The following is a 10,692-nucleotide window of genomic DNA, read 5'->3' as shown; positions in this document are numbered from 1 at the left end:
ACCTAGGACTTCCAGGACAATACTGAATATCAGCAGTAAGAGGGTACATCCTTTCTTTGTTCCTTATCTCAGTGGAAAATCTTACCAATGTTGGAATCTCCCCATTCAGTAAATGCTACTGTAGGGTTTTTGTAGTATTCTTTATACTATCAAGAAAATTCCCCTCTAGTTCTAGTTTTCTGAGAGTATTTATCATGTATGAGTGTTGGATTTTTTTCTCTCTTTCTTTTGAGTGTTGGATTTTTATCAAATAGTTTTTCTATATCTATTGATATGATCATGTGATTTTTCTTCTTTAGGCTGTTAAGATTGTAATGTAATGGATTACATTAATTTATTTTTATTAATTGGGTCTTCCCTCATTCTTTTTTTAATTTAATTTTATTTTTGGTTGCATTGGGTCTTTGTTGCTGAACACGGGCTTTTTCTAGTTGCCATGAGTAGGGGCTACTCTTCATCGCAGTACACCAGCTTCTCAATTGAGGTGGCTTCTGTTATTGTAGAGCATAGGCTCTAGGCATGCAGGCTTCAGTAGTTGAGGCACTCAGGTTCAGTAGTTGAGACTCATGGGACCTAGAGCTTGGGGCTCAGTAGTTTTGGCACATCAAGAGTTGTGGTTTGTGGGTTCTAGAGTGTGGGCTCTGTAGTTGTGGCACACAGGCTTAATTGCCCTGCAGCCTGCAGAATTTTCCTGGACCAGGAATTGAATCCATGCCCCCTGCGTAGGCAGGCAGATTCTTATCCACTGTACCACCTGAGAAGTCCACATTAATTAATTTTCAACTGTTGAATTAGCCTTGCATATGCGATAAATGTCACTTGGTATATAATTCTTTTTTATACATTGTTAAATTCTACTTACTAATATTTCATTGAGGAGTTTTTGCATCTATGTTCATGAGCACTATTGGTCAGTTTTTGTTTTTTTGTTTTTTTTTTTGTAATGTCTTTCTCTGGTCTCAGTAATGAGGGTAAGTCTGGCCTCATAGGATGAGTTAGCATCTATTCTGCTGCTCTTCTGAAAAAGACTGAGAGAACTGGCATAATTTCTTTCTTAAATGTTTATAAGAATTCAACAGTAAACCCATCTGAGCCTAGTGCTTTCTGTTTTGGAAGGTTATAATTATTGATTAAATTTCTTTAATAGATGTAGTGATGTCCCTTCTTTCATTTCTTATGTTAATAATTTGTGTCCTCTCTTTTTTTCTTTGTTAACTTGGCTTAGAGGTTTATTGATTTTATTGTGTTTTTTTTTTCAAAGAAACAGTTTTGGTTTCACTGATTTTCTTGATTGATTTCCTGTTTTCAATTCCATTGATTTCTACTTTTATTTTTTTAATTTCTTTTCTTTATTAACTTTGGATTTAATTTTCTCTTCTTTTTCTAGTTTCCTAATGTGGAAACTTAGGTGACTGATTTTAGATCTTTTTAATTTCCTAATAGATGCATTCAATACTCTAAATTTCCTTTGAAATAGTGCTTTTGCTGCATCCCACAAATTTTGATAAGTTTGGTTTTCATTTTCATTTAGTTAAGAATATTGTTTAATTTCTCTTGAGATTATTTAGGAGTGTGTTGTTTAATCAAAAAGTTCTTAGGGATTTTCTGTTATTGTTATTGGTTTAATTCCACTGTGGTCTGAGAGCAAATATTGTATGATTGCTTTTAAAATTTGTTGAGGTGTTTTCTAGCCCAGAAATGTGGTTTATCTTGGTGAATGTTTCATGTGGACTTGAATAGAATGTATATTCTGCTGGTTATTGGATAAAGTAGTCTATAGATACCCAGTATTTGATTGATGGTGTTGTTGAGTTCAAATATGTGCTTACAAATTTTCTGCTAGCTGCCTTCATTTCAGACAAAGTGGAGCCAAATATTAAAGAGCTATTGCAAAAATATAGAAGACTTTTCTTGGAAATATAGTTATTTTTCATAAAAATATGTTATATATATTAACATGTAATGGAATTAATATTGTGATTTAAAGGGATTAAATACATATTTTATATTTCTCAGTTTTATTTTCTAACATGAGAGACATGCTAGATATAATTTATATAAACAGAAGCTCAATTCAGTTCAGTTCAGTCGCTCAGTCGTGTCCGACTCTTTGCAACCCCATGAATCGCAGCACGCCAGGCCTCCCTGTCCATCACCAACTCCCGGAGTTCACTCAAACTCATGTCCATTGAGTCAGTGATGCCATCCAGCCATCTTTTCCTCTGTCATCCCTTTTTCCTCCTGCCCCCAATCCCTCCCAGCATCAGAGTCTTTTCCAATGAGTCAACTCTTTGCATGAGGTGGCCAAAGTTCTGGAGTTTCAGCTTTAGCATCATTCCTTCCAAAGAACACCCAGGACTGCTCTCCTTCAGAATGGACTGGTTGGCTCTCCTTGCAGTCCAAGGGACTCTCAAGAGTCTTCTCCAACACCACAGTTCGAAAGCATGAATTTTTTGATGCTCAACTTTCTTCACAGTCCAACTTTCACATCCATACATGACTACTGGAAAAACCATAGCCTTGACTAGACAGACCTTTGTTGGCAAAGTAATATCTCTGCTTTTAATATGCTGTCTAGGTTGGTCATAACTTTCCTTCCGAGGAGTAAGCGTCTTTCAATTTCATGGCTGCAGTCACCATCTGCAGTGATTTGGGAGCCCCAAAAAATAAAGTCTGACACAGTTTCCACTGTTTCCCCATCTATTTCCCATGAAGTGATGGGACTGGATGCCATGATCTTAGTTTTTTGAATGTTGAGCTTTAAGCCAACTTTTTCACTGTCCTCTTTCACCATCAAGAGGCTTTTTAGTTCCTCTTCACTTTCTGCCATAAGGATGGTGTCATCTGCATATCTGAGGTTATTGATATTTCTCCTGGTGATCTTGATTCCAGCTTGTGCTTCTTTCAGCCCAGTTTCTCATGATGTTCTCTGCATATAAGTTAAATAAGCGCAATTAGGTCCTTAATAATTTTAAAAAGCATACAGTGGACCTAAGAGTAGAAGTCTGAGAACTGCTATTCTAAATCTTCCCCACTCAAGTGTGTTCCATGGATTGCACTACTTAACTCACTTGGGAGCTTCTTAAAAATGCCAACTCAAAAAAAAAAAAAAAAAAAGGAAAAAAGAAATGCAAACTTTCAGGCCCCACACAAGACTGAATAAATAAGAATGTACATTTTCATGATCCTTTGATGATTTAGATGCCCATTAAAGTTTGAGAAACACTGGTCTAGGGGTTTTAAAAAAAATCTTCCTGACACTTGAGTTTTATAGAATGACTGGGAGCAGCTGGGGAGGACTGATGACCAAGGACTCAGGCAGACAGGAGAACATGGATGAAATAGTAGTAGAGAGAAATGTTATGACATGCTGGGAAACTGCAAACTGAACATATCTAGACTTTTGATAATGTTCTTTTTCAAATTTTAAAAATTGTGCTAAAATACTTGTAACATAAAATTTATCATCTTAACCATTTTTTATATGGGTAGTTCAGTGGTTTTAAACACGACTATCCATTCCCATACCTCTTTTTATCCTGTAAAACTTAAACCCTACACCTACTAAACAATAATCCTCCAGTTATCAACATGAACAAGGGTTCCAATTTCTCCACATCCTTGCCAATATTAGTTGTTGTCTGTTTTTCTGATAGAAGCCATCCTAATGCGTGTGAGGTCATAACTCGTTATAGTCTTTATTTACATTTTCCTAACGATCAGTGAGGAGAAGGCTATGGCAACCCACTCCAGTACTCTTGCCTGGAAAATCCCATGGATGGAGGAGCCTGGTAGGCTGTAGTCCATGGGGTAGCAAAGAGTCAGACACGACTGAGCGACTTCACTTTCACTTTTCACTTTCATGCATTGAAGAAGGAAATGGCAACCCACTCCAGTGTTCTTGCCTGGAGAATCCCAGGGACGGGGGAGCTTGGTGGGCTGCCGTCAATGGGGTCGCACAGAGTCAGACACGACTGAAGTGACTTAGCAGCAGTAGCAGCAGCAGCAGCAGCAGCAGCAGCAGCAGCAGCAGCAACGATCAGTGATGCTGAGCATCTTTTCATGTGCTTCTTGGCTATTTGTATATCTTCTTAGGAGTAATATCTATTACTGTGCCTATTTTTGAATCAGGTTGCTTTTTTATTGTTGAGCTTTAAAAGCTCTCTGTATACTTTGTATATTAATGCCTTAAAGATAAATGATTTGCTAATATATTCTCCTGTTCTGTGGTTTTCCTTTTTACTGTTATTCTAACTTTTGATGCATACTGTTTTAAAGTTTTCATGAGGTATTATTTGTCTAATTTTTCTTTTGTTACTTATGTCCTTAATGTCATAGACAGGAAATCATTTCCAAGTTCAATGTCATGAAGCTTTTGTCCTATTTTCTTCTAAGAGTTTATTGTTTTAGGTCTTACATTTAGGCCCTTGATCCGTGAAGAATTTTTTTTTTTATATGATGTTAGCTGAAGGTCTAACTCCATTATTTTGCATATGTATGTCCATTTTCCCCAGAATCACTTGTTGAAAAGCTTGTTCTTCCCCCATTGAATGGTCTAGAGACTTTTGTCAAAAATCACTTGACCATATATGTTATAGTTTATTTCTGGGCTGTATATTCTATTCCACTGATCTTTATGTCTGTATTTATGCCAGTATCACACTATTTTGATTACTGTAACTTTGTAGTAAGTTTTGAAATCAAAAAGTGTGAGTCTTCCAGTTTTGTTTTTCAAAATTGTTTTGTGTTTGTGGGGTCCCTTGAGATGTCATATGAATTTTAGTGTGCTTTTTCATATTGCAAAAAAAAAAATAATGTAGTTGGTATTTTGGTAGGGATCACATTGAATCTGTAAATTGTTTTGGGCAATATTGTCATTTTTTAACAATATTAAATCTTCCATTCCATAAATATGAGGTGTTTCCATTTATTTATGTCTTATTTAATCTCTTTCAGCAATATTTTATAGTTTTCATTGCGCTTAACATCCTAAGTTAATTCCTAAGTATTTTATTCTTTATGATGCTATAGTAAGAGGATTGTTTTTATAATTGCCTTTTCAAATTGCTCGTTCTTAGTGCATAGAAATGCAACTGACTTTGTGTTGACTTTGTATCCTGATTTTTTTTTCTGAATTAATTAATTAGTTCTAACAGACTTTTTTGTGGAATCTTTAGTATTTTATACATATAAGATTATACCATCTGCAAATAGAGATATTTTTATTTCATCCTTTCCAATTTGGAAAGGATTGTATTTGGTTTCAATTCAAATCCAGTTGAAAATTGGTTTCAATTTTTTTTTTCTTGCCTACTTGCTCTGGCTACAACTTCCAGTACTAAGTTGAATAGAAGTGGTGAAAGTGGGCATCCACACTTACCTTGTTCCTGATCCTAGGGGGAAAGTTTCCAGTCTCCTCCATGGCTGTGGCCTCCATCATGCTCTCAGTGGCCCCACATTCCTCTCATGGCCAGGACCATCATGGCTACGGTGTTCGTGAGGGGGTGGCCCTCAATGGTTGTGGCCTCAATAACCAGGAACATCATGAGGCTGGTGGCCATGGGGTCCGTCCCCCATGTCCAAAGCCTTCATGGGGCCAATGTCTACCACCAGCATCCATTCTTCCACCAGGGCCTTCATGGGGGCAATGTCCACTGCCTTCACCCCCATGCCACTGCCAGGGCCTTTGTGGAGATGATGCCCACCATCTCCAACTATACCCCCACCAGGGTGCCCTCCTTCATTTGGGAGTCTCCTTCAGAACAAGCTTTTCTGGCCCCTCAGACTGGAGGAAGAGAAGGTTCATTTCCTCCTTGGCCACCATGGCCTCTATGGTATGGTCCAGGACCTGATGCTGATTCCCCCACACCAGGTCACCCTGCATGGTGTCACATGGGCCATCCCAGAAGGGATCACCACCCCCTCCCTAGAAGAGGGTGGGGGACACAGCAGACGTGGACCCTCTGGGCTACCAGGACACCCAGGTCCTCCATGGGGATCTGGCATAGGTTTCCCAGGTTCAGGGAGGATGTGCTGCATGCCCTTGGGCCCCTCAGGGCCTTCCAGTAAGAAACCACTGGCTATTGGACCAGGCCTGAATCCAGGTGGCACCAGCATCTGCTTGATCTTGTCTGAATAGTCTGGTTGCTTTGGCCTTCCTGCGAGGGCCAACTGTTAGGTCTACCCACGATGGAGGAGAGGCTCTCCTGCAAATTGATGCCTCCTGCTCTAGGGTCCTGGGGACTCTTCCCAGCACCTGTGCTTCCAATAAAATTGGCCATAATAGGAGGCAACTTCAAACTGCCTTCCCCATCAGGTGAACCACAGGCCCCTTAGGCTCTAGGGTCTCATCCATGGAACAATCCACATCTAGGGTGATGAGTTTGGGTGGGGAGAATAGGCTCCTAAGGCTTAGGATCAGGCTCATGAGGACTTTCTTTGTTCAGGAAGAGCTCCTGAAAGATTCGCTTCTCCTCCTCAGCCTGGATGTACCTCCTGTTGCATTCAGGGATAACGAGAGGCGAAAGCATCACCAGGGGCCTGGTGCGCATCCAGGGCACCTTCTCCTCCATGGTGTTGTGGCTCAGATGCCAGCCTATCTCAAACATGTGTTCGCTCTGATGGTATCTCTCACTTAGCTGACCTGCCAAAGTCCTTGATCTTACTCACATTTGCTCATTCAGTTTCATCCAGTTCAAAACAGAAATACTCTCCCAGTTTGCCCTCTGACCACATCACAGCTTTCTTCTTCCTGCCTTTCCGAGTCAGCTGACTAGGATCTCTGGTACTCTCAATTGGCTTTGCTTCCAGAGTTCCTGGCTCCAAAGAGGTGGTATCCATGAGCTCTGGGACTTCAGCAGGGGAAACTGGGGGCTTGGACATTCTGTGTCCATAACCTCAGAAGGAGGAGGTGCTGACTGGCTCTGGGGAAGAAGTTTCGGCTGTGCTTGGTTCTGTGCTTATTTTCCCTTCAAATGGGCTTGACTTGGCAGCTGTGGGTGACAGCACCTTCTTCTTGATTTTGATGCCTGGAACAGAAGATAAATTGAGCACATCCAGAAAGCCCAGGCTTTCCATTGGCTGTGGCAGGATTATTAGATCTCTTTGGTGGCGTTGGGTGTTGTGTTGACACTTGAGGGGGACGGGTTTAAGGTTGTACTTGTCCGAAACCACCACTACACTGGTATTCTTCACAGTCACCAAAGATGGGGGTCTCCAGCTCTAGTCCAGTGAAACTTGGTGTGAGACTGGACACTGGGGTTATAAGAGACTTAGACTTCTCCCTCTTCTCTGGGGCCTCCTGAGCCTGAGTCTCAGCCTTCACTTCTATCACCGGTTGGTCAGGAGGGGTGGTTTAACTCTTTCCCTCTTCTTTCTGTTTCTCTTATCTTTCTCAGCAGGCTGGGTGGTGTACTGCTCTGGGAGTGGATGACTAGTCGCTGATAAGGACTGAGGCCAATTTCCAGAGCTCTTCATTCTCACTTGACTTGCTCAGTTGCTTCACCAGTTTGGCTGTGTTGTTCTGCTTGAGATGGTCTGCAGGGAGTGGAGATGCTGCAGGGTCAGTAGAATTTGCTGCAAGAGGGGAATGTTGTTGGTTGTTTTTTAATTTGTCAGCGAATTGTTAAGAAACTTGTAACTACCAGCGTCAATAAACTTGACTAATATTTCTGGTGAATGAGTCTGCAGCAGAATGTTCAGATAAGTGTGATGACTCACCATCTCTCATGCTTCCTTCATCAGACTGAATATCTTTAAAATCTCATCCATATTCTTGAGTTCCCCATCTCAGTTAAGGAAGCTATCCAGCATCCTTAAGTTTAAGGACTCTCTTTGAGGCCTATGGGACCCAAACGCATGATCAAGGTTTTATCAGGCTCAGGTGGGGAGGAGGTTAAACTTTTGGAGGAAAAAAAATAAATAAAACAACTAATCAGAACCCAAAGTTCAGTTATTTGGGGGGGCCTCATTGGATCAAAAAGTCTCTTTAAAAAAATAAAGGCCAACTCAGCATACATTCCCCCCTCCCCAACTCCATTTAGGGAGGGGGCTCATAGGAAAAAAGTTCTGAGTAGATTAAAAAAAGTAAGTGTTGAATGAGTGAATTTGGGTGGGTTTCGGAAGGAAGGGTGGTTAATTATATTTGAAGTTATGTGGTAATGGTCCTTTAGCCACAGATTTCAAGTACCAGGCAGTGTGGGCTGGTTGGGTGGGCGAGATAGGTGGGAAGGGGCAGAAGACACAAGTGGTTGGGCTGATGGCTGTTGTTTTCCCTTCCCCCTTTCTTTCAGGATCTTTTCAAGGGTTCAGATGTTGCTGTGGCTTGTTTCTTTTTCCCTCATGGCCGACTTGAGAAAATTCCAAACCCCTAAATAAATCCCAGAATCGAACCTTCTATTTCTCTCTTCAATTCCATCAGAGAAAAAGAGAGGGAGAATAGTAATGGCAGCCCTTTAAATTCCCTGGAATTTTGCTGTATGGGTAGGCACTTGCAACGGGGTGGGAGGTGCAGCAACGACTGCCTGCTTCTTTGTCTGCACCTCTGTGATCAGAAGCAAGTCTTCCACTGGAAGTTGCCAGCAAGTCTTCGATAGGTTCCAGAGTTGCAAATAGTTACAGGAGGCAGATTCTGCTAGTGCAGCTGTTGGCAGGTGGGGAGATAGAATCCTGGTGCTTTCTACTTTGCCATCTTCCTAGAATTCTCTCTTGCTAACATTTTGCCCTCTGACATGTGAATTGTGGTGATTATAATCTTTAGGAAAAACCAGGAGCTAAAACTGCTAGTAGTCCTCTTTCAGAGTTTTATGCTAAAGGAAACTTTTAATAAAAACATAAATATGTATTTCACTGATAGGCAATCTCAGAAACAATGATCTAAATGGTTGAATTTGGTATCAGTATTAAGTAATTGTGTCTACTCCAAGAGGCATTTTCTAAAATGGTCATTCCCTGCAACATTGTTCTCTATTCCTTTGCCTTGCTTTAATTTGCTTTATAGCACCTGACATTTTGCTATATATGCATTGTTGGTTGTATGTCTTTTTAACTAGAATTAAATCCACAGGATAAAGTCTTTGGCGTATTTGTTACTGAATCCTTGTCATCTAAAATAGAGCCTGGCAAGTAATAAGAACTGTGTAAAATTTGTTGGATATATGCATGAATGAAACATGAAATTTGGGGGGGGGGCCAATACTATTCAGTAAAAAGTACAGAAAATAAAATGAAATGTATTCTTTCATTAAAACAATGAAAAAATGACATACATGAGGGCAGAGTTTGGAATTTAGGAATTTGGAGACAACGTCACCAAGGTTATATGGAGAAATGAGAACAGTTATTATGATAGGAGACAGGGTTGTCGGCAACGTTTTCTCTCCCTCTTTCTTTTTATTTCTGGTATTAGTGTTTCAAAATGATTTATTCACTGAAAAAAAAATTTAAAAAACCCATCATTTTCCTAAGTCAGATGAAAAGTATGGATAGAGTATTATGCTTGCCAAACTTATTCCTGACAAATGGAGCTCTATATTCCATATAGGAAGGAACAGTCTCTGGAGCTTTCAGACAGAAAAATAAAGACAGAAGGAGGAAGATTTGCTTAGTGTTTGAACAGTAAATCACAAAATGTTATAATTAAAAGATGTGGGGAGAAGGGGACAGAAACTAACTTCCTTGGTTTGTGTCCAGAGGCTGTGTTCTGAATTTAACAATAGAATACCAATAACCAGGCGGGGCCAGAACATAGAGTCACACATTTTGTTCATGTCACAAAGGTGCCTGAGGCAGAAAACAAATGGCAGCTGAAATTCAGACCCTGCTCTATTCTCCAAGCCACTGAAACCTAGTGTAGGGCTGTATGTACCCAGGGGATGTACTTTTTTTCTGATTTTCACATAGGCATTGCAGGGGATGGGTATTGGAATAGGTCTTTGACTTAGCATGTTGGAGTCTGATGCCAAGTAAAATAACCTCTTTGTTGAACCATATCAATCTCTATTCCAGTAAGGATTAAGGTTGGGCTTAATATGTAGTCTTCAGAGAATCATATGAAGAGGCATGAATAACATTTATGACACACAGTCCATTACCCAGACTTGCACTCTGTTGGAAGACAGAAGTTTAAATGCTACTGGATGTAAATACAGAACATTAAATAGTCTTATCTTCCTCTAGTCCTATTGCTGTGATTTAATGAAGAAATGGGGTGGCAGGGTTGCAAATAGAAACAAAGAAAAGCTCTGGAGTCACAACTCTTAGAATCAATAGGAAAAACATTAGGTTGAAATGAAGTCTCCAATCCCCTTCTCCCTATACCTTTCTGACTACCTCAAGAAGAAACATTAAAATAATTTCAGGTTTCTACTGCTCACATTTTCCACCTCAATCATGTGAACCCCTCATCGTTCCCCAGACATTCCATGTTTCCTCACCCCACCTCTTCTCAGCCCATGCCTAGAAAGTCTTTCACTGTCTTGTCTTCTTAGGAAATTCTCTTTAGCTTTTAAAACTCAGTTCTAATAAAAAGGAATGCATATGAGTCAGTTCAAATGAGGTAGATGAACCTGGAACCTATTATACAGAGTAAAGTAAGTCAGAAAGAGAAAGACAAATACTGTATAATAATGCATATATATGGAATTTAGAAAGATGGTACCAATGATCCTACATGCAGGGCCGGAAAGGAGCCAT

At 40.2% G+C, this 10,692-nt stretch overlaps 1 pseudogene; it reads right to left on the bottom strand.

Moving 5' to 3' along the window:
- Positions 1–5,393: 5,393 nt before the first annotated feature.
- LOC105605441 (serine/threonine-protein phosphatase 1 regulatory subunit 10-like) lies at positions 5,394–10,692 on the bottom strand (annotated as a pseudogene).

Source organism: Ovis aries, chromosome 1, assembly GCF_016772045.2.
Source record: "Ovis aries strain OAR_USU_Benz2616 breed Rambouillet chromosome 1, ARS-UI_Ramb_v3.0, whole genome shotgun sequence".
NCBI classification, from domain to species: domain Eukaryota; kingdom Metazoa; phylum Chordata; class Mammalia; order Artiodactyla; family Bovidae; genus Ovis; species Ovis aries.
The sequence above is the reverse complement of the archived record's forward strand: the minus strand, read 5'-3'. Positions and strand labels throughout refer to the sequence as shown.